Source organism: Sus scrofa, chromosome 3 (genome assembly GCF_054392235.1).
Source record: "Sus scrofa isolate SSC_HxYL_T2T_F1_AM1 chromosome 3, Sscrofa_HxYL_maternal_Yorkshire_Landrace_v2.0, whole genome shotgun sequence".
Lineage (NCBI taxonomy): Eukaryota > Metazoa > Chordata > Mammalia > Artiodactyla > Suidae > Sus > Sus scrofa.
The window spans coordinates 121,562,636-121,583,276 of NC_139385.1; the positions used below are offsets into that span (position 1 = coordinate 121,562,636).

General features: G+C 40.8%; 1 protein-coding gene across 1 annotated transcript in view; it reads left to right on the forward strand.

The window, feature by feature from the left end:
• The window catches only part of ALK (ALK receptor tyrosine kinase), an 805,341-nt gene that overhangs the window by 43,759 nt on the left and 740,941 nt on the right, over positions 1-20,641 (forward strand). The window contains exon 4 of the mRNA XM_085019699.1: positions 8,653-8,711. The gene's annotated coding sequence lies outside the window, so the exon portion shown is untranslated. The remainder of the gene's footprint in view (positions 1-8,652; positions 8,712-20,641) is intronic.

Here is a 20,641-nt window from a genome sequence, read left to right on the forward strand (position 1 = left end):
CCTTTGGCCAACATCTCTTCCACAATTTCTATGATTTGTCTCTTTCTCAGACTTTGTTTAACTGACGTCACACAGACCCTTCAGTCTGGAGGGGTCTCAGTATAAGTGGACATTTACCTTAATATAAGTGAATTTTCTGTGGTCTTGTTTTGGCTCCCCTAAAAAGAAACCCTGAGAGAAAAATATAGATGCAAGTTATTTCTTTGGGGGACAGCTTGAGGAAGTACCAGGAGGGGAGTGAGGAAGCAATTGACAGACTGGAACCAAGCCAGCTAAGTGCAGGGTAATGATTAGGTCATTGCAGTGGAACATTGGGCTCTGTTCCTAGGCCCTGAGAGAGCCTGTGTGCATTGCGGCCTAGAATTGTCCCTGAAGGTTGAGAAATTCAGCAAAGGGGAGTGGATCAAGCTGTGGACTTGTGGTGAAGAGACCTGGGATTAGGTTCATTCTCTGTCACTAGAATTCTAAAACACTTGAGAGCACAGACTAGAGTTGATCCTAACTGAGCTAAGAACTACTCACAATTTTATTTTATTTTATTTTATTATTATTATTTTTTTGTCTTTTTGCCTTTTCCAGGGCTGCTCCTGCGGCACATGGAGGTTCCCAGGCTAGGGGTCCAATCGGAGCCGCAGCCATCGGCCTACACCAGAGCCACAGCAACACAGGATTCAAGCCGTGTCTGCAACTTACACCACAGCTCATGGCAACGCCAGATCCTTAACCCACTGAGCAAGGGCAGGGATCGAACCCGCAACCTCATGGTTCCTAGTCGGATTTGTTAACCACTGAGCCACGACGGGGACTCCTACTCACAATTTTAGAGTCCACAGAAGCCGCTTCCTTCTCTGCTCCAAGGCTGAACCGTATGGGTTAACATTAATGTTGCTGATACCCTCAGGTTTCTGGTTGGTTTTTGCCAGGGGAGAACCCAGGTGATGGGAGAAGAGTGAACCTAGGATATTTGCATTCAGTGGCTCCCTCCATGTGGTCACTTTGGCCTGGCTCCTGACTCTTCCCCACTCTTTGGTTCTGGAATCCATTTACCTGACCCTCTCTCATCCCTTTGGGTATCTGTAGTTCTGGATTCCTACACTATCCTTTAGGTTACGTATATATTTCCCACACCTTGGTAAATAAACCCTCTTTGCATTATCCAGTTTCAGTGTGCCATCAGTCTCATTGTGACCTTTTACAAAAATTCAGACCCTGCCCTTAAGAAACACACAATTCTAGTAGGAGAGATAGTTCCAGACCAAGCCACTCCTAATCAAAGGCAAACTGAAGGCAACATGCTGATGGGCAGGGGAAGATGTGATGACCCATGTTACAGGTAGCTAGGGGAACTTTTCAAATTTACTTTGGGATGCACAGGTGATGAGTTCTTAGAGAAGAGGTTTCTTTCCTATAATTATACTAATTTAATTGTGGCAGCATTGTTTACTGAAATAGTAACTGGGCTTTTGTTGTTAAATCTATGCAGTGGGCATTTTCTGTACCTCACCAAGGCCTCTGTTTTCTCATCCCAGGAGCTCCTACAGGAAGCACAAGTTCCCATTCCCTGCCAGGAGATAATGATTCTCCTGGCTTTTGTTTTCCTACAGTCTGTGCTTCAGAGCAGATTGTTCTGAGCTTTAAGATAAAGGAAGAAGCTAGAGGCAAGTGCTTGGCATCCAAGAGGCTCAAGATGTTGAAATTTCCATAGGAGAAAGAGCACTTTAGAACATCTCCTAAGACCAGGAGAGAAAGAAAAGTCTTTAGGTTCATAGGGTCATAGGCACCAGTGCATGGTTCTGAAAGATACTGCAGGGAGGGGAGGATTTCAGGAGAGAATGACTCTTTGGGGCACTCACATAGGCTGGACTTAGCGCCTTGGCCATGAACCTAGGAAAAGGAGATGCTCACTTTTGTGAGATATCATGGCCTTGGAAATGACCATGTTAGTGATGGACCATGGACCATAGAGTCATTTCTGAATGACCCACACTATGCAAGGTCTCTGGGAACTTTGCCAAGCCTGGATAAGAAACTACATCATAATAGTGTCCATGGTTAAATTTCCTACCTACCCAATGGGATGAGGGCTGGGAAAAGATTAAGTTCTATTTCAGGAAAGAAAAGTAATGTGAAATTTCTTATGTTCCATTTAGTGGAATAAAATTCATACTTGCTATACATGAGGACCTCGTCTAGGACTGCTAAGAATCCCAGCGCAGAATATATCTGTACCACAGATGGATTACTGTCCCAGCAGTAGGACCAATTGGCTTTGAGGAAATGGCTATTTTTCTATTAGAAAACTGGTGGGCAGAGATGCATGCAAACTCTCAGAAGCTGTAGCTGATTTGGGGAGTACCATGCACTGGTGATGAAACTGAGTTTGAAACAGTATTATAGAAAGCTTTAAACCTCAGTGTTGTTACAGGGTGGTTTAAACAGTGTTTAGAAGAAAGATGAACAGGTGTAGCTTTGTTAGGTTGCACTGAAATGTTAATTTCTTTGAAATTCCCAAGAGGATGCAAAGACATTTTAGACCCACAGAAGGAGAAAATTAAGGTTATATCTCTTTATTTTATTTATTATTATTATTATTATTATTATTGTCTTTTTTAGGGCTGCACCTGCAGCATATGGAGGTTCCCATACTAGGGGTCCAATCAGAGCTGTAGCCGCTGACCTACACCACAGCCGCAGCAACATGGGATCCAAGTTGCGTCTGTGACCTACACTACAGCTCATGGCAACGCCAGATCCTTAAACCACTGACCAAGGCCAGGGATCTAACCTGCATCCTCATGGATACTAGTTGGGTTTGTTAACTGCTGAACCATGACAGGAACTCCTATATCTTTATTTTTAAAAGCAAACAAAATTGAACCTTTTTCTAGGATAGAGCGATATCAGAGACTGATATTGCCGGAGTCCAGAGTAAGAAAATTATTCCCTGGGAATCATAATGAATCATAATGGGTAGAGGGCAGATGTCTGTGGATGATTTTACTGGAAGTCTGTCCAGCCAGGGCATGTGGGACCTTAAATTAGAAGGTAGACTGCCAGAAAGAAGGAAGTCTGCACCTTATTTGATGAGGTGTCTAACAAGAAGTGGGGTGAGTATGTATATGGAAGCTACCCCATGCTGTGTTCCTTAATGAAAGGGGTTATAGCTGCAGGTCCCAGAGAAGTCCAAATGAATATAGGGACTAGAACCATCAAGTTTGACCCAGAGCCTAGGGCAAGGTGATGATTTAAAAGAGTAGAATGCATGGTTGGACACTCTACTAGAAATACTTACTTATTCATGCAATAAAAATATTTATTGAGCACCTATTGTTTGTTATGCTTTTATAGATTCTGGAGATGCAACAGTACAAGATAGGTAACAGATTGTATTTTCCAAAAATGACTCAATATTGTCAAGACAGTAGTTCTCTCCAACTTGATCTATAGATTCAGTCCAATCTCAGTCAAAATTCCAACAAGTTATTTTATGGGTTTTGAGAACCTGATCTAACCTTTATATGGAAAGGCAAAAGACTCAGAATAGACAACACACTACTGAAGTAGTAAGAGTAGGAGTAGTAGGAGTAGGAGTAGTAGAAGAAGAGGAAGAAAAAGGAGGAGGAGGAATGAGGGGAAGAAGAAGATTGGAGAACTGATGCTACCTGACTCTAGCAGTCAATAATCAAACAGTGTGGTATTCCTGAAAGAAATAGGCAAAGGGATCAATCGAAAAAATAGCCCAGAGAAAAACCCACACAAATACAATTAGCTGATCTTTGGCAAAAGAGCAAAGGCAGTTCAATGGAGAAAAAATTGTCTTTTGAACAAATGGTGCTGGAACAACTAAACATTCACATACAAAAAATTGAATGTAGACATTGACCTTACACCTTACACAAAAATTTATTCAAAATGGATCATAGGCCTAAATGTAAAATGTAAAACTATAAAACTTCTAGAAGATAACATAGGAGAAAATCTAGGTGGCTTGGGATTTGGTGATGTTTTTACTACAACACCAAAAAGTACAATCCATGAAAGAAAAATTGAAAAACTGTAGTTTAGTAAAATTTAAAACTCCTGCTCAGTGAAAGACACTATTAAAAGAATGAAAAGACAAGGTAAAGATGGAAAAAATATCTTAAAAATACATATCTGATAAAGGACTTGAGTCTAAAATATACAAAGAACTCTTAAAACTCAACAGTAAGAACACAAACAACCTCGGAGGCTAGAGACAAGATGGCAGAGTAGAAGAACTTGATCTCACCTCCTCCCATGAGAACACCGAAATCACAACTGATTGCTGAACAACCATCAGTAAAAAAGATTGGAACCTACCAAAAAAGATATTCTATATCCAAAGACGAAGAAATCACAATTAGATAGTAGGAGGGGTGCACTCATGATGTAATCAGATCCCATATGGTGACCCGCAAACTAAAGAGTAATTATATTTCAGAAGTTCTCCCATGGGGTGAGAATTCAAAGCTCTATGTCAGCCTCCCCAGCCTGGGGGTCTGGCATTGGGAGCAGGAGCTAACAGAGCATTTGGCTTGAAGGCCAGCAGAGCTTGATTGCAGAAGCTCTACAGGACTGGGGGAAACAGAGACTCTACTCTTGGAGAATGCAGACAAGGTCCCATGCACACTGAGTCCCAGCACAAAAGCAGTCACTCCACAGGAGCCTGGGGATAGTTTTACCTGATGATCTTGGAGAGTTACCTGGGTGAGGCAGGGTATGGCTGTGGCTCTCTCTTGGGATATAAAACTGGAGGTGAACATATCTTGAAGTAATCATCTGAAAGGTGACATCTTGCTTAGGGCATTAGCACCGAGACCTCACCCCACTCAACAGCCTATATCAAAACCTCAAAAATTTCCCCAATTTTTATGGGAACACAAAAGACTCCAAATAGCCAAAGCAATCTTGAAAATGAAAAATGGAATGCAGAAATCAGGTTTCCTGGACTTGAGACTGTACCACAAAGCTACAGTCATAAAAACATGGTTCCAGCACAAAAACAGAAATATTGATCAATGGAATAGGATAGAAAGCCCAGAAATAAAACCACATACTTATAGTCAGTTAAGCTATGACAAAGGAGGCAAGAATATACAATGGAGAAAAGAGAGTAATTTGTCCTGAGAGAACTGGACAGCTACAAATCAAGGAATGAAATTAGAACATTCTGTAACACCATGCACAACAATAAATTCAAAATGGATTAAAGACCTAAAGGTGAGAGCTGATACTATAAAACTCCTAGAGGAAAACATAGGCAAAACACTCTTTGACAAAAATCGTAGCAATGGGAGGAATATTTGCAACTGACAAGGGGTTAATCTCCAAAATATACAAACAGCTCAATATCAAAAACCAAACAAAGCCCCATCAAAAAATGGGCTGAAGCTCTAAATAGACATTTCTACAAAGAAGATGTGCAAATGGCCAAAAAGGCTATGAAAAGGTGCTCAGTATCCGTAATGATTAGCGAAATGCAAGTCAAAACTACATTGAGGCATCACCTTATACTAGCCAAAATAGCTATCATCCAAATGTCGACCAACAGTAAATATTGGAAAGAGTGGAGAAAAAAGGGATCCCTTATACAGTGTTGGTGGAAGTAGAAATTGATACAACCATCATAGAAAATAGAGTGGGGATTCCTTTAAAAACTAAAACTAGAACTACCATATGATCCAGCAGTCCCACTCCTGGGCATACATCCAGAGAAAACCATGATTAGATAATATATATGCACCCCAGTTTTCATCACAGCACTGTTTACAACAGCCAAACATGGAAGCAGCCTTTGTGTCCATCTACAGATGAATGGGTAAATTTGGTGTATATGTACAATGGAATATTACTCAGCCATAAGAAAGAATGAAATAATGCCATTTGCAGCAACATGGATGATAGAAATTTTCATACAAAGTGATGTAAATAAAGAAAAATATCATGGTATCACTTATATGTGAAATTTAGAAGAAGGACACAAATGAACTTATTTAGAAAATAGGGAGTTCCCGTCGTGGCGCAGTGGTGAACGAATCCGACTAGGAACCAAGAGGTTGCGGGTTCGATCCCTGCCCTTGCTCAGTGGGTTAACGATCCGGCGTTGCCGTGAGCTGTGGTGTAGGTTGCAGACGCGGCTCGGATCCTGCGTTGCTGTGGCTCTGGCGTAGGCCGGTGGCTACCGCTCCGATTCGACCCCTAGCCTGGGAACCTCCATATGCCGTGGGAGCGGCCCAAGAAATAGCAACAACAACAAAGACAAAAAGACAAAAAAAAAAAAAAAAAAAAAAAAAAAAAAGAAATGGACTAATACTTAGAAAACAACCTTTTGGTTACCAAAGGGGATGGGGGAGGAGAAATTACAAGAATGGTTTTAAAATAAACACTACTATATATAAAACAGATAACTAATGAGGACCTACTCTATGTCACAAGAATCTTTACTCAATATCTTGTAATAACCTATAATGGAAAAGAATTTAAAAAGTATATATATATATATATTCATATATATATATATGAATAATTTTACTGTATACCTGAAACTAACACAACATTGTAACTCAGCTGTATTTCAATGGAAATTTTAAAAGCGAAATCAAACAACCCAATTAAAGAATGGGCAAAATAACCTGAATAGACAGTGCTGAAGAAGATATACCTTTGTCAAATATGTGATAAAATGCTCAACATCAGATGTCACCAGGAAATAAAAGTTAAAATAGTGAGGCATCATTACACCTATTAGAATGGATAAATTCCAAAAAAAAAAAAAAAAAAAAAAAAGAAAACAAACTCTGACAACACTAAATGCTGATGTGGACGTGGAACAGTAGGACTCTGATTATTGCTGGTACAGTCACTTTTGAAGACATTTTGGCAATTTCTTACAAAGTTAAACATAGTCTTATATTATTCAGTGTTTGCATGCCTAGATATTTACCCGAAAGAGCTGAAATCTTATGTTTACTTGAAAATCTCAAGTGAATATTTATAGAGACTTTATTCCTAATTGTACCAAATTGAAAGCAACTAAGATGTCTTTCAGAAGGAATCCGTGAACAAATTTTGGGACATTCATACAATGAAATATTATTTGGTGATAAAAAGAAATGAGCTATTAGGCCAAGAACAGACATGGAAGAAACTTGAATGCATATTGCAGAGCAGAAGAAGCCAGTCTGAAAGTCTACATTCTGTATGATTTCCACTATATTACATTCTGGAAAAGTCACCGTGTTGTAAGGCACTCCCAGTTACATAGAGACATCATATGATACTATTCCAGACAACAGTTTCAGCTAATGTCCTAGATGACAGATTCAATTACTAGACATATGAGTAATTCTTTAGGTATTTATAGTCCCACAACTTCAAGACACCCTCAGCCTTCTAATCTTATATCTGAGGACCCAGGTATCATGAGCAGAGGCAAACTATCTTTACTTTGCCTGGTCTGAAATCCTGACCCACAGAATCCAAGAGCATAATAAATGCTAGTTTTCTGCCACTAAATGGTAGGGTAATTTGTAAAGAATACCTGGAATGTAGCCTTCATATTCTGGATACTATTTCAGTGGTAGAAAATTAATTTTTATATGATGGCTTCAAGGAACTCAGAGATAAAACTATTCATAAAAGAAAAGAGGTTTACATACAAAGAAGCATAACATAGTTAGAAGGACTGTCTCTTCAATTTATAAAAACTAACAAACTCAATTCCTGTATTAATTTCCTGTGGCTGTTGTAACAAATGATCAAAAACTTAGTGGCTTAAAATAACACCAATTTATTATTGGCGGTTAGTCTCAGAGTCACCAACGGCTCCTTCATTATCACTAATGTAATAATTCATCTAGCTATTTAAAAGTATTTGGAGACATTTGGAGAAGTGGAATTGTTCAAGATTAGTGGCAGAGATGTGATTAGAACCCGGTCAACTTCTTCAGCTGCATTATCACCATCATCAAATCATTAATGGAAAACATCATGACAAGATGATGTGGTCAAACTATGAGGGCAGCTTGTCTCCATCAGTTTGTAGATGCCATTTCCTAAACATTTTCAAAGTTAGGAGTTTGTTGACATTGGGGGATATACCAAGGTATAGAGCAAAAGGTGGAGCTTGGAATGAGGTTGGTGTTTGAATCCCAGCTCTACCAGATATAGCTTTGTGAAGTAAGTAAAATAATTCTGAATCTTATTCTCTCTCTCTCTCTCTTTTTTTTTTTTTGTCTTTTTGCCATTTCTTGGGCCGCTCCTGCGGCATATGGAGGTTCCCAGGCTAGAGGTCTAATCCTAGCTGTAGCTGCCGGCTTACACCAGAGCCACAGCAACGAGGGATCCGAGCTGTGTCTGCAACCCACACCACAGCTCACGGGAACGCCGGATCCTTAACCCACTGAGGGAGGCCAGGGATCGAACCCGCAACCTCATGGTTCCTAGTCGGATTCGTTAACCACTGCACCACAACGGGAACTCCTGAATCTTATACTTTTCTTTATGTAATGAGAATATGATAACTCTCTAAGACAGTTGTGAGGAATAAATGATATGGTACCCATGAAAACATATGACAAAATGTGTGAAACATATTAAGTGTTCAGTAAATTCCTTCTTTGTTCTCTCTAGGTGTCTACAGTGCATTCAACTACTTTTCAGCTCCATCTCTGAAGAAGAAGATACTGAAGGTAGGTAAGGCATCCCTGGTAACTAAAATTGTAGTCTTGGTTCTGCTGTTTCCTTGAATAAGATACAGCTTGATTCTGTACATTGGTGTATTTTTTTTTTAACATCCATACAAATAAGGGTAGTCAAGCCTACTCTTCCTAACCTAACTTCATGAGTCTTTGTGAATGTGCTGAGTTCTGAGGACTGAAAAATCTATAGACTGATTTTTTTAAAAAAGAGGCTCAGCTTCTAATATTACTGTACCAGTATGTAGGAAAAAAAAAAAAGGGGCAACTTGCCAATGACCGAGAACTGTAAATATTTCAGTATAAAACAAATTTAGAATTGGTCAAAAAACATTTGATTAATAGCTCTAGGAATTGAAATCCTTTACCAAAGTCATTGCTATGGTTAATAGACATTTATTGAACAACAGCTATGTCCTAGACAGGCTACAAATAAGGGTATTTAAACACAGCCCCTCCCCAGTGTCTACAATTAAAGGATATTGAAAAACAGTCAAAGCATATATAAGTGAGAAATGTGCTAAGGGGAGAGAGGAAGGGGTTTAGGCTTAGTGTGAATCAAGAGCTCCCCTCTGAGCACCACATGGGACTTGAAGTCTGAGAAAAGAGATGGGGAACTGGTCTAAAAGAAAGCAGTGAAAGTGGTAAAGTGAGCTCTGAAGAAAGGTTAAATTCTTCTGGTTAATTCCTCTGCAGAAGAAAGGGTTCAGGATTATGAGACTAGCCACCCATTGCACACATGCACATCCACCCTCTTCTCAGCTCTTTCCTTCTCTTCCCCTCTCTACTCATTGTGGTCAATTTCCAGACTGCAAGTCCTCTGAGGAAAAGAATCATATTTGTCTTTGAATGTCAACCCACTGGTACTTGGACAGAGCAATTTTATTATACTATTGAGTGATTAGAAGGGAGGATGGGGGTAGGGTAGCCAGGCCACAGCTGGCTCAGAGGAATGAGAAGGAATGGGTTGTTTGTCATTACTCAAAAAAGTATCCTGACACATTAATGGGAAGAATAGTGGTTTGGATGTTGTAGTGGACATTGGTTGGTTACTCATTTAGCATCCACTGCTGCCTTCCCCATATTTCTTTTTTTTTTTGCTATTTCTTTGGGCCGTTCCCACGGCATATGGAGGTTCCCAGGCTAGGGGTCGAATCAGAGCCTTAGCCACCAGCCTACACCAGAGCCACGGCAACTCAGGATCCGAGCCGAGTCTGCAACCTACACCACAGCTCACAGCAACGCCGGATCTTTAACCCACTGAGCAAGGGCAGGGATGGAACCCGCAACCCCATATTTCTAATAGCATACACAGGGTTTTCTTCCTGTGACTGAACTGGGGATTACCTCACCTTCAGCCAATCAGTGTGATCTCATCTTCCTTGCCTGGGTGTTGGTCTAAGGCCAGGTAATAACCCAGGCCTAAGCTAATCGTTACATGGACATACCTTGGCCATCCTGATTCTTTCAGTTTGGTCCAAATCAGAGTGAAGATTATTAGTTTGCTCCATGTTTTGGAGAAGGGAAGTTTCATGTCACTCTCTTCTCTATGGATGATGTAGAACATAAATATTATGTTGGAAACACTGTAACTACTTAGCCTCAGAGATGAAGCAAGGACATGAATAAGGGCAAAACCTAAGAAATGGAACGCAATTCTGAATCAAATGGCCCTGAAGATAGCTCTACATTTTGCTTCTCTGTACGAATCAATACATTTCCTTTATGTTTAAGTCAATTTGATTTGGATTTTATTAATATTCATAACACAATGCATGCTAAGTGATGCAGCTGTAATTCTGCCGTCAAAGTTGAAGGCTGAGAGGCAGTGGCCTATAGTGGTTAGGAATTCAGGTCTGGCTCCACAACTCCATCACCAGCTCTGACACTGGACAAGTTATTTGCACTTTCTGAGACTCAGTGTTTCTTATATATATAATAGAGTAAGGATGATAGGCGTGTAAGAATTAAATGAGATAATGCATATACACTGCTAAGCATATAATGAGAATTCAGAGGAAACCAGCACAACAGTACTGACGTAAACTACACGACAATGAAAGTATCCTACCTGGCATTTTTTTAGTATAAAGTGACATGTCCTGAGTTATAGTTGAACTTTCTTGTCACGTTTCTCTTACTTAGGCTTACTTTAAGTTCTTTGTGTCTCCTCCTTAGAAGATCAAGTCAACTCAAATGGGTAATTATTAATAACACTGTCCATTTTGTTGTGCTTTATTCATTGTATTTTAGTTAGGATTCTCCAGAGAAAAAGAACCAATAAATGAGGTGTATGTGTATGAAATAAGGAATTGGCATCTATCTATCTATCTATCTATCTATCTAGCCATCTATCATTGTCTAACATTATGGAGGCTAAAAATCCCCAAGATCTCTAGTCATCAGTCTGAAACCCTAGGAAAGCAGGTGGTATAAGTTCCAGTCCAATGGCACGAGAAAACACATGTCCCAGTTCAAGACACCAGGAGGGTGAAGGTCCCTCTCACTCAGTCTTTTTGTTCTATTCAGGTCTTCAATTGATTGGATGAGGTCCACTCATATTAGGGAGGGTAACCTGTTTTCCTCAGTCTGTCACTTCCAATGTTAATCTCATCAAGAAATACACTCACAAACACACCCAGAATAATATTTGATCAAATATCTGGGTACCCTGTGGTGTAGTTGAGTTATACATAAAATTAACCATATGCTCATTAATCCAAAAATGTTTACTGAATACCTCCTGTGTGCTAGGTATTATTCTAGGGACTGGGAAGGAGGGAGAGAAGGAGGGAGAAATGAAGAAAGAAAGTAAGGAAATCTCTGCTCTCATGAAGGTGTTTTTTGTGAAACTTTCTTCATAGTTTAGCAAGTTCTTTCTCTTTATTGTCTCATTTCATCTTCATAATAATCCTGGAGGTTGTTTTGACAAGTATTATGTCTTTACTATACAAAGGAGGAGATAGAAACACAGAGAGATTAGTTTGTTGACTTGGTCAAGGTCACAGAGCTCTTAAGCAGTAGAAATAAGACTAGAATTGAAATCTCCTGAATCCAATGTAATGCTATTTTCCCCGTACTGTATTTTTATATACCTATTTACCCACAAAGAGCTGCAAAGCTGAGAAGAGTCCATTTATAGAATTACCTGTCTTCATTCTACAGTGTGTTTAGGGATGGACAGGGCAATACAAAGTGTCAAATAGTGTGTAATTACTATTATTACTCGTACGCCAACACAGTCTAGCGGTCTTTCAGTCTTTCATGCCTTTGTCCAGTGGGCAAATGCATTTGAGAAATACACTTGGGTTGGCATCAGATGACCACTTAATTCTCAACTGAAGATGAGCTCTTGCTTCATTTAATGGCTCTCAAAATGTTGACATGCATGGGAGCACAAAACAGCACTCTTTCTTGTTTTTCCCTCCTTCTAAAACCATAAGAAATTATTTAAGGAAGTTTTAATGAAATGCATCTGTCACTTATTAAGATGGATGGCTGGAGTGCAGCTTTCCATTACTGGAAATGGCAGAATCAAATTAGGAAATAACAGTCCTCAGCATCTTCTCAACTGGCTTTAGCATAATGTGTTGGGAAAAATGCCACTTCGGCAGAAAACTGCTATTGTGCGGGCCAAGGTTCTTTCCCCAAAGGGATTGTGTTTACCAGTGAGATGCCTCTCGCCTTTGGCAACTGAAATGGCTGGGCTTGAGAATGAAGCTTCCTTGCCCATGACACGTTGCCTTGGTGTTCGGAGGTTAGGGCCTCTGTTTCACCTTACCCATTCAACAGGTATGAGATGTCTACTATGTGGCCAGCACTCTTTTGACCCTGGGCTTATACCAATGAGAGCAAAACTGTGTGCCCCTTTCACATTGCTGTTAGACATGCTGAGGACATAGTAAGTAAAGTTCAGACAGTATTTCATGCTAGCAGGGAAATAAAGCTAAGTCACGAGGTAAGGAGCAGGTGGAGGAGGGGTTTATTAGAAAGAATAAAACCTCCTTCACAAGTCTTGAAACCCAGGCCCTTATTTCAGGATAACCATTTTATTTTATCTGTGCAGTTGGCATTTGTTGTTATTGTTACTGTTAAAAAGGATTTTTGAGATAATTTAATTCATCTTCTATCTAAACAAAGGAGACTATTATTCAACAATCCAATAAATGTTAGCCAGCTAGTTACTTTTCCTAAATACATTTAGACTCAACTTTCATTTCCCCAGGAAGAAGTCAAATGAACTAAAAATATTTGTTAATCCATGTAGTCTTTCAGCAGATAGTTGCAAAATGTCTTTTTTTTTTTTTTTTCCCCAGGTGCTGGGGAGGGAGCAGTGAACAAGGTGCAGAACATCAGCCCACTGTTCATTTCCATAACACTTTAGCCTGATGAGGAACTTTCATGCACATGATTTTGTCCTCTCAACCATCCTGTAAAGTAGGCAGGACAAGTGTAATCAAGATGTTGAAGTTTATGATTGTTATGAGTGCTATCCTCTAAATATGTATGGCTTTCTATTTTCCGAGCATAACCCTTTTAAGTAGATGTGCCAGTATGACGTGCTCTGGCCAGTGAGATATGAGGAGGAAGGATCACTAATAAACAGACTCAAAGGGACCTTTGGGCTCCCACTTTTGTGGTGATCATGATGCTCAGGTGCCCATCACTGGCTCACTGAGGAACCATATGAGCAAAGATCCCTCTTACCCTGCATTGGATATGCAGTGTGAGTAAGAAATTAACTTTTATCCTATTAAGCTGGTAAATTTTGCATTTTGCTATAACTGCCCCCTAACCTGGCCCCAACTAATACAAGGTTCCATCTGATCACCTTTCTGCACTGGGAACTTAACCTCTTATGGAGCAGCTTAACATCTTAGAGTCTATTCCATGGCTAGAAGTTCTAACTGTTGGGAAGTTCTTCCGTCAAAACTGAAATGAAATCTGCGTTCCCATCATTCCCCCTTACTCCTCACTCTTTCCTCTGGAATATCAAGGGAGAAACCTACACCTCCTTCTACCTGGCTGCTCTTCATATAATATGACAGCTGTCATGTCTCCCCTCAGAGCTCTCTTCTCCAGGAGAAATGTGACTGATTCTTTGGATGCAGTTCCCAGATGCCTCATTATTCTTGTTTCCAGTCTCTAGATACACTGTAACTTAACCATGTAGCTTTTAAATGAGGCGATCAAAATTTAAGATGTTTTATGATCACATATACTGCAATGACTCCTCTATTTTTTTATGCTCCAGTACTAAAGCTAAAAAATTATTAAAAGATTTAGTAATCTTTTAAGGTAAATTCAGTCCTATAATTTCTGTTTAAAGCCTTTCAATAGCTTCCCATTGTGTTTGGGATAAAACTCTTACTAGACTGTAGATGACTGACCTCAGCATCCTTTTTCAGTTTTATCTTTACTGTGTTAGTCTTTTGCCTGTTGCCCTCTGATCTGTTCCTTCCCCTCCTTCACATTACAACAGGGCTGACAGAATGCCTTCTAGGGCTCTCATTTCTGCTGGATTCTACCTAGGTTTGGCCTACCGCAGGCCCTGGTGGGGGAGGGTATTTCTATTTTCCAGCCACTCTACCTCAGATGGTGTCTCAAGAAATGGCTGCATTTCCTTTTCCTTCTGGTTACAGCTCCTACCTTGCTTTCATGTTTTCTCCTGACAGGCAATCACCAGTGTGCTGTGCCCCCCTGCCAGATGGCTCCAGCTCTGAACTCTGCAGAATTACCTTCTTCTGGCTTCCTGCTGTCACTGATCTCTGAGCTGCTTCTTCATCCTCTCTTTAGCTGATCAACACTTCCATGACAGTTATAAAAAAATTCCCTCTTTTAAATTAATTCTATTTGAAATACCTAGAAAGGTTTCTGTTTTCTAGCATTCTGTTCTCAACTGTAGTGAGCATCTTTCCATTCTTGGAATAAGCCATGTTCTCTGTTGCACGTCTAGAAATAGTTTTCACTTTTTCCTCATAAAAATTACTAATTTCTATTCATTCTTCGTTTCTCAGTGTAGGTATCTGCGCTCCTTTAGCACTCCATGGTCACTTTTATCAGTATGTTCATGTACTGTTGAACTGGCCATTTCCCTTTGGAATTATGAGCTCAAGACAGGCAAAGGCCATGTCAACCTTTTTCATTGTATTCCTAGAATGTAGTGTCTGGAACATAGAAAGTGCTCAATGAATAACTGAGGAATAAATGAATTAGTAATATATGTAAAACATGGTTATAAACCCAGAATTATATATTTTGAAAAGTGAAATGTGTGCCTTGGTAACTATCAATAATGCCTAGAATTTAGGGTGATGAGGAGTATTTTGGCAAGGGCTTGCTTGTATTGTGACTTTACTATGTACAGAGACATGTATTACTTTGATTTATATTTTGGATATCTATGAGGCAAGAAATTTCCTGAGGTTTTTTTTTTATTGCAAAGGGGATAACCTTGGATGAGGGATTTTTGTTGTTCCATTGTTTGTACCAGACAACCGTATCATTGGCGGTGTCCCATGATGCTGTAAAAATGCACAGATGGGGCAGATTATTGGCCAGGGCATCTTCTAGTGCTAAGGTTACCAGTGGAGTTTTGGCCAGGTGTGCTGACCTTGGGTCTACCCTTGATTAGGGATGTCATGGTTAGAGGAGAGAGCAGCTCTCTGATGGGCTCTATCACGTGTAGTGATGCCACTTCCACCCATAAAGTATATGTATATGCGTAGTGACCTTTTCTGATCATTCACTTGATTCCAGGGGGCTTTCCAGGTGGCCAGTGGGTCTGGGAAGGAGGTGATTACCTCTTATGCCATTGCATCTTGCAAGGGATTGAAGACACGGGAAGCTCTTCTCTCCTGTAGGTAGGATATTCCAGTAGGTAGAAGCTATTCTCTCCTGTAGGTAGGGCCAGGTTTGGCCCTAACTGCTAAGTACTATTTCCATTTCAGGAAATAAGGAGGCCTATGTGGCTGTGCTGAACCTGTAGGGTGCTTCTTTCATGACCCAAGGCATAATGGGCAGTTGGCTGAAGACTGGTCTGGTAAAGCTGAGTAACTGGGCTCGGAGCCTGTGACAGTCTCCATACATCCCCAGAAGAACCAAGTATGTGGCCAGCAGTTCCTGCTTTAATAGTGTATAGTACGAAGCTGAAGAATTTCTTGCACTGAAGCCTCTGAGAAATTTATGACCATCATGGGTGGCCCAGAAACTTCAGGAGGGTGTTGCTAATGCCTCTCCAGTGAACAGGTATCCAAAAGGCACTAATGGGATTTCCTCTTGCATTGCAATTCAGATAGACTTTTGTTGAGGGAGCCCTGTTCAAAGTGGGATGATTTGTAAGTAACAGCATAAATGGGATTTAGTACAATTTATAAGTGAGAAATATGTTGCCTCCAAATTTGAATAAATCCAGCAAGAGCTGGCCCTGCCTGAAATCAGTGGGTGTGGATGACATGAGGAGTTGATTCCTTGACCAGATAATGCTTAGAAATGTTATTGAGGTGGTAGAACCTTGAATCTTACGAGGAACAATGACTCAGGAAAAGTCTATGACAAATGTTTACATATCTTGTGTGAATATTCTTTGAATTTCCTCAAAGGAGGATGTAGTCAGTGTGGAGTTATACTTGTGTTCCTAGAGAAAATGGAATACAGTTCAGAGAATGAATATGATGGCAGGGCTGTTGAAACACCCCATGGGGAGGCATATATTATGTTCCTTCAAAGGGGAGGGCATATTTCAGTTGAAAGGCTGTCAAAATGGGTAGCAAAGGGAACATATTATCCAATCTATAACAGCATAATACTTTCCGGTTGCTGATTAGATATCAGTAATATCAGTGATACTGGATATAGGGGCCTCAATGAGGGTATCGTGGCATTAAGATTAGGGTAAAGTACTGTTAGCAAAAGAAAAAAACATTTGTTTTTATCAGGTTTCAGCACTAGCCAACTGGGTTTTTTTTTTTTTGTTTTTTTGTTTTTGTCTTTTTTTAGGGCCGCTTCCCACGGCATATGGAGGTTCCTAGGCTAGGGGTTCCATCGGAGCTGTAGCCAACGGCCTACGCCAGAGCCACAGCAGTGCTGGCGTCTGCAACCTACACCACACCTCACCCCAACCCACTGAGCAAGGCCAGGGATCAAACCTGCAACCTCATGGTTCCTAGTCGGATTCGTTAACCATTGCGCCACAACAGGAACTCCACCAAGTAGGTGTTAAAGAGGGAGATAGTAGAAACGTTGACTCCTTTCTTCAGTAAGTCTTTTTTTTTTTTTTCTTTTTATTGCTGCACCTGCAGTATATGAAAGTTACCTGGGCCAGGGTTTGAACCGGGGCTGCAGCTGCAGCCTATGCCATAGCCATGGCAACACCAGTTCTGAGCCATATCTGCAACCTATGGCATAGCTTATGGCAACTTCAGATCCTTAACCCATTGAGCCACAATGGGAACTCCATTTCTTCAGTAAGTCTTGCATAATGGCTTTTAATTCCTATAGTTCTTATTTCAAAATATATTGGATTAACTATTTTAACCAGGTGGAAGGGAGGTGTGGAGAAGGCCTATGGGATCCTATTTTGTGAAACCAACTGTAAGTGCCAGACTTTGTTTTATTCAAACTTATTACTTATTGAGTCAAGATATCCATGCCCACTGTGGGATATTTTAGGGCAATGAGTGTTATGATCTTGGGGAATTTAGGTAAGATGATAATGCTGATAGTTAAGGTGAGGCATTGCTGTTTTCTCTATATATTAATATCCTGTAACTCCCCTAAGAGCATAGGTGGTACCTTGCTTAAATTTTATGGGACCCTAGATATAACTGTAACTTGAGCCCAGTATTGACTAATTCCATGAAGATTTGCCAGTTGTGGGGAGACCAGTGAACTGCCAGAGAGGTATGGGGCAAATTATCCCCAGATGGTGGCATATACCTTTGGGAGCTGCTCAGTCCCCAACAGGTTTGTGGTGGTTGTCACTGCCTAAGATCAGGATATTGGGTAATGGGCCCTTGGGGTGTCAGGGCATGAGAGTCATGGAGGTCTGGAGGCAACTTGCTGTATATCTGATATAGCCTGACATTGGGAACCTTGCAGCTTCTGTATCGTTTGCTGTAATAAAACTTGTAACTCTTCAGAGGTTGTGCCCCAGATTAAATGATTTGGGAACCCAGATTTCAGTCACCAATATCAGGTCACTGATATGGTTTTAGGGAGGCTGATTTCCTGGAGGTCCTTTATGAGAACCTCCTTTATAATTCTTTTTGTTGTTGTTGTTGTTGTTGTTGTTGTTATTGTTGCTATTTCTTGGGCCGCTCCCGCGGCATATGGAGGTTCCCAGGCTAGGGGTTGAATTGGAGCTGTAGCCACCGGCCTACGCCAGAGCCACAGCAACGCGGGATCCGAGCCGCGTCTGCAACCTACACCCCAGCTCACGGCAACGCCGGATCGTTAACCCACTGAGCAAGGCCAGGGACCGAACCCTCAACCTCATGGTTCCTAGTCGGATTCGTTAACCACTGTGCCACGACGGGAACTCCTTTTTTCTTTTGTCTTTTGTTGTTGTTGTTGTTGTTGTTGTTGTTGTTGTTCCTTTATAATTCTTATGCCTTTGGTTATTTCCTTGATAGGCAAACATTTATTTGAGTTTCATCTTGTTCTTCATGGACAGCTCATAACTCTAGGCCATCTAATGCTCTCTTAACAATGGCAGTTTGGCTAATAAGAGGAAGCAAGTCTTCTCTGTTCTTGGGGAGTGCCCTTCTTTAAAGAAAATTGCCTGTATCAGTATCAAAAGGCCCTTCTTTAGGCTAAGTACTTCTGATTGATTGGGATGTTCCACAAATAATGATAAGTCCATTGCACTGTGCCAGATTTCCTCAGTAGCTATTGTTCTTCCTTCAGGTTTTTCTAGCTATTGAAGGAATGAGTGTTTACAATGGTGGGAATGGGATGGGCTGATTTCCATGCCATGAACACCTAGTGGATGAAAGAAAAGACCGGAAGATGAGCTCTAGATTGTCATGGGAGGGTCCATATTATGGTCACATTTATTATGGTCCCTTTTCTGTTGATCAGATGAATTTCTCAATAGATTATTAATTTCAGGATCATGAGATATGCCTACCAATTGACATATCTCAGCAGTTGTTAACTTTTATTCTGAACTTTTAGGAGAGGTGCAATAGCCAATTGGTTTCCTTTTCATGTTCCCGTTGAATAAATTCTTTTTTTGGGGGGGGGGATCTTTTTAGGGCCACATCTGTGGCACATGGAGGTTCCCAGGCTAGGGGTGGAATTGGAGCTGTAGCTGCTGGCCTACACCACAGCCACAGCAACATCAGATCCGAGCTGCATCTGTGACCTACACCACAGCAACACTGGATCCTTAACCCACTGAGCAAGACCTGAGTCCTCATGGATGCTAGTCAGATTCATTTCCACTGAGCCTGGATGAGAACTCCAAGCCCATTGAATAAATTCTTACAGTCAGGAGTTCCCGTCATGGCTCAGTGGTTAACAAATCCGACTAGGAACCATGAGGTTGCGGATTTAATCCCTGGCCTTGCTCAGTGGGTTAAGGATCTGGCGTTGCCATGAGCTGTGGTGTAGGTCGAGACGCTGTTGGATCCAGCATTGCTGTGGCTCTGGCATAGGCCGGTGGCTACAGTAGGCCAGTGGCTACCGCTCCGATTAGACCCCTAGCCTGGGAACCTCCATATTCCGCGGGAAGCGGCCTTAGGGGAAAAAAAAAAAATTCTTACAATCAGTTTTGAATTTCCAATAGGGCGAATCACAGATCTCTGTTTTAGTTTTTCTTTCCTCAACTTGAAGAAAACTCTTTGACTAGTTACAAGGAACACTTTGGGGGAGGCCTTGCCCGGTCATATCTTTAAGTGTCTCCATCCAGGGAATCCCAGTCAGTGTCATCAGGGTCAGGAATTTAACCCCCCACATAACTTCACCCATAAATCCCAGCTCATTCTTACTGAGTTGCATCTTAGGTTGGAGAATAAAATTCTGAAGTGGAGACGGTAGAAAATCACATGGAATCATAGTTAACCTCTGAAAATTCCTTATATTACCCATCAGGAAGTTTTATATATAATTTAACAAAGACAGCAGGAATTGATTTGGGGGTCCTTTTAAAAATGGACCTTTAAATATTAGACTTATACAGTCCTGCTCTGAAATGCTCAAGCGATGAGAGGCACATGGGAATTGAAAGCTAGTGAAGCAATCAGATTCATAGCTTCTGGTTCATGCTCATTCCCTGAAACATGACCACTTAGGGGAGGAGCAGACAGATGAACATGACACTTTACATGGTTTGTTCTTCTTTCTCATGCATGCACACATACACACATATACACTCCCATAGTCAAATCTACATAGGTAAAATGCAGGTACAATGAGACTCCCTTCTCTTTTGTCCCTTGTTATGTTGGCATTTATCATGTCTTTTCTGCCACTTTGGTCACCATCCTGCTCTGGGCTGCTGGTTTGGTCTTCGATAGCTGGCCTCCTACATGCTTCCATCCTTTCTTGGAAGTAGAATCAGATGAAGCTCCTAAAAAGCCTATGTGATTAAAGCCTATGTGAACATTTAGCACAGACAACTTTGTACCATGTAATTTTTAAGCTCTGACTTTTTAGTCACCCAGAATGTGAGGTCTTTGAGGGTAAAAATCACCTCTTAATCGCTGTATCCTCAACTCTGACCATAGTGGGGCCTCTGTGAATTCTGATCCTTTCTGATGATGATGAAGGTGGCATTGAGGTGTATAGTTGCATGCAAATTGATGCCACTTGGGTGTTTTACCTCCTTCTGCCTTAAGATAATCAATAACCTGGCAATGATTACTCTATTTGTGAGCTCTGCTTCTAGGAAACCTAAAGCTGTCAATGATTATCTATTATAG